The sequence below is a fragment of the Salvelinus fontinalis genome, unplaced genomic scaffold (assembly GCF_029448725.1).
Source record: "Salvelinus fontinalis isolate EN_2023a unplaced genomic scaffold, ASM2944872v1 scaffold_0612, whole genome shotgun sequence".
Classification (NCBI taxonomy): Eukaryota; Metazoa; Chordata; class Actinopteri; order Salmoniformes; family Salmonidae; genus Salvelinus; species Salvelinus fontinalis.
Window position 1 is genome coordinate 57,012 of NW_026600821.1, and position 4,319 is coordinate 61,330.

The following is a 4,319-nucleotide window of genomic DNA, read 5'->3' on the forward strand; positions in this document are numbered from 1 at the left end:
TAGAGCCCTGAGGGACTGTAGTACAGAGTTGTCTTAGACAGGCTACCAGACTGGATGTAGAGCCCTGAGGGACTGTAGTACAGAGTTTCCTTAGACAGGCTACCAGACTGGATGTAGAGCCCTGAGGACTGTAGTACAGAGTTGCCTTAGACAGGCTACCAGACAGGATGTAGAGCCCTGAGGGACTGTAGTACAGAGTTGTCTTAGACAGGCTACCAGACAGGATGTAGAGCCCTGAGGGACTGTAGTACAGAGTTGTCTTAGACAGGCTACCAGACAGGATGTAGAGCCCTGAGGGACTGTAGTACAGAGTTGTCTTAGACAGGCTACCAGACAGGATGTAGAGCCCTGAGGGACTGTAGTACAGAGTTGTCTTAGACAGGCTACCAGACAGGATGTAGAGCCCTGAGGGACTGTAGTACAGAGTTGTCTTAAAGCTGCACAGCTGCCGTGTTGTACTCACAGTGGGATATACGTATACTCTCTGTTTAGCTGCCATGTTGTACTCACAGTGTGATTTAGGTATACTCTCTGTTCAGCTGCCGTGTTGTTCTCACAGTGGGATATAGGTATACTCTCTGTACAGCTGCCATGTTGTACTCACAGTGTGATTTAGGTATACTCTCTGTTCAGCTGCCGTGTTGTACTCACAGCGTGATTTAGGTATACTCTCTGTTCAGCTGCCGTGTTGTACTCACAGTGTGATTTAGGTATACTCTCTGTTCAGCTGCCGTGTTGTACTCACAGTGGGATATAGGTATACTCTCTGTTCAGCTGCCATGTTGTACTCACAGTGTGATTTAGGTATACTCTCTGTTCAGCTGCCGTGTTGTACTCACAGTGGGATATAGGTATACTCTCTGTTCAGCTGCCATGTTGTACTCACAGTGTGATTTAGGTATACTCTCTGTTCAGCTGCCGTGTTGTACTCACAGTGGGATATAGGTATACTCTCTGTTCAGCTGCCGTGTTGTACTCACAGTGGGATATAGGTATACTCTCTGTTCTGCTGCCGTGTTGTACTCACAGTGGGATATAGGTATACTCTCTGTTCAGCTATGTTTGGGACAGGGGTGAGTGTCTGGGAGGGGGGGTTTGTGTCAGTGTGTGTGTGTGTGTGTGTGTGTGTGTGTGTGTGTGTGTGTGTGTGTGTGTGTGTGCGTGCGTGCGTGCGTGCGTGCGTGCGTGCGTGCGTGCGTGCGTGCGTGTGTGTTCACTAAAACTCGGTTCCCTAAATAGCATGTACATCTACTGTTGATTGCCCCAGTGGGCCCTTCCCTCCCCTGATGTTCAGTCTAAACACATTCTCTAAGTGGAACACAGTCTTTAACTAGACTAACAGGGTAATTAACTGAAGGCAATATGTTACTACAGAGACTCTTACTATTAGCCCAAAAACACATTGTCTGTTGGTTGATTTTTGGCTTGGGGCCAAATGGATTGACAAGCGCCCCCATAACGACAGGTATGTGTTATTGGGTCCTAAATACCAGACTACAGTTGAAGTTGGAAGTTTACATACACCTTAGCCAAATACATTCAAACTCAGTTATTCACAACTCCTGACATTTAATCCTAGTAAAAATGCCCTGTCTTAGGTCAGTTAGGATCACCACTTTATTTTAAGAATGTGAAATGTCAGAATAATAGTAGAGATATGTAACGGTTTTCTTCCTGGGATGAAGGAGAGGACCAACACGCAGCACGGCTAGTGTTCAACATGATTAATAAAGAATAATAACGTGAACACTACAAGCTACTAAACAATAAATGTGAAAACCGAAAACAGTCCTATCTGGTGCAGAACACAAAGACAGGAAACAATCACCCACAAACAAACAGTGAAAACAGGCTGCATTAATATGGTTCCCAATCTGAGACAATGCAAAACACCTGCCTCTGATTGAGAACCATATTAGGCCAAACAACAAACCCAACATAGAAACACAAAACATAGACTACACCCACCCAGCTCACGTCCTGACCAACTTAACAAAGACTAAACAAAGGAAATAAGGTCAGGAACGTGACAAGAGAATGTTTTATTTCAGCTTTTATTTCTTTCATCACATTCCCAGTTGGTCAGAAGTTTACATACACTCAATTAAAATTTGGTAGCATTGTCTTTAAATTGTTTAACTTGGGTCAAACATTTCGGGTAGCCTTCCACAAGCTTCCCACAATAAGTTGGGTGGATTTTGGCCCATTCTTCCTGACAGAGCAGGTGTAACTGAGTCAGATTTGTAGGCCTCCTTGCTCGCACACGCTTTTTCAGTTCTGCCCACAAATGTTCTATAGGATTGAGGTCAGGGCTTTGTGATGGACACTCCAATACCTTGACTTTGTTGTCCTTAACCTGTTGGGGATGGGGGCGCTGTTTAGACTATTTATGCTAATTTGGCTAATTTTTTAAACGGCTTCCCACAAAATCCTTGATCGTACAATATGCATATTATTATTATTATTGGATAGAAAACAGTCTATAGTTTCTATAGGAGTTGAAATTTTGTCTCTAAGTGGAACAGAGCCCATTCTACAGCAATTTCCCTGACATGGAGTCAGATTTGAGAAATGTTGGCCACTCTTCTGAAGTCAGTTAAAAGGGCACTGTCGTTGCTATGACTATACGGACACTTCTTACGTCTTCCCCTGGATGCCTTTACGTGATGACGATTCCAACGGGGTCGATTGCGCGTTCACAGGCCCTACAAATGAAAAAACCCTGAAGCTAGTCATTCTTTGGGAGCTGCGTCATGAGCCTAGAGGACACCGGCGCGCACCTGTTCCAAGCGTTAGTTTAGCCTGTTATATTTCTCCGGTCATCTTTTCACTCGTTATAGGAGTTAAAAACATCATAAGGTAGTTAATTTAAAGCGTTTTATAGCAATTTATATCCGTTTAGTGCGATTTTGGGACATTTATTTTTGCAACGATGTGAAAAGTTGGGCACGCTTTTCAGTTCATCCCGAACGCAGTTGACATTTCCACATGGCAAGAGGACAGCTTTCCACCAAAAGACGATTTCTCCCAAGAAAGGATCCTTTGCCCAAGATACTGATGGAAGAACAGCTCAAGGTAGGACATTTTTATTATGATAAATCGTGTTTCTGTCGAAACATTTTAGTGGCTTAGGACGCCATGTTTTTTGACGTAGCTTCGCTTGGCGCAAACTGTATTGAAAAGTAAGGATAAATTAAAAAATGTAATAACGCAATTGTATTAAGAATTAACCTGTTGGGGATGGGGGCGCTGTTTAGACTATTTATGCTAATGTGGCTAATTTTTTAAACGGCTTCCCACAAAATCCTTGATCGTACAATATGCATATTATTATTATTATTGGATAGAAAACAGTCTATAGTTTCTATAGGAGTTGAAATTTTGTCTCTAAGTGGAACAGAGCCCATTCTACAGCAATTTCCCTGACATGGAGTCAGATTTGAGAAACGTTGGCCACTTTTCTGAAGTCATTTAAAAGGGCACTGTCGTTGCTATGACTATACGGACACTTCTTACGTCTTCCCCTGGATGCCTTTACGTGATGACGATTCCAACGGGCTCGATTGCTCGTTCACAGGCCCTACAAATGAAAAAAACCTTTAGCTAGCAAGTCTTTTCTTGCTGCGTAACGCGCGTGGAAGACACCGACCCTCTCCTGTTCCAAGCGTTAGTTTAGCCTGTTATATTTCTCCGGTCATCTTTTCACTCGTTATAGGAGTTACAAACATCACAAAGTAGTTAATTTAAAGCGTTTTATAGCAATTTATATCCGTTTAGTGCGATTTTGGGACATTTATTTTTGCAACGATGTGAAAAGTTGGGCACGCTTTTCAGTTCATCCCGAACGTAGTTGACATTTCCACATGGCAAGAGGACAGCTTTCCACCAAAAGACGATTTCTCCCAAGAAAGGATCCTTTGCCCAAGATACTGATGGAAGAACAGCTCAAGGTAGGACATTTTTATTATGATAAATCGTGTTTCTGTCGAAACATTTTAGTGGCTTAGGACGCCATGTTTTTTGACGTAGCTTCGCTTGGCGCAAACTGTATTGAAAAGTAAGGATAAATTAAAAAATGTAATAACGCAATTGTATTAAGAATTAAATTGTCTATCAATCCCTGTCCACCCTATATTTTTTAGTCACGTTTATGAGTATTTATGTATAAGAGTAGATCACTGTCTAAGTGGCGCAAGGACGTTTTCTTTACCAGCTTGTCTACATTTCACATTGTCTAACCATGATTTTGGTGGCTAAATATAAACATTTTCGATCAAACTGTATATGCATGTTGTAATGTGATGTTACAGGAGTGTCAT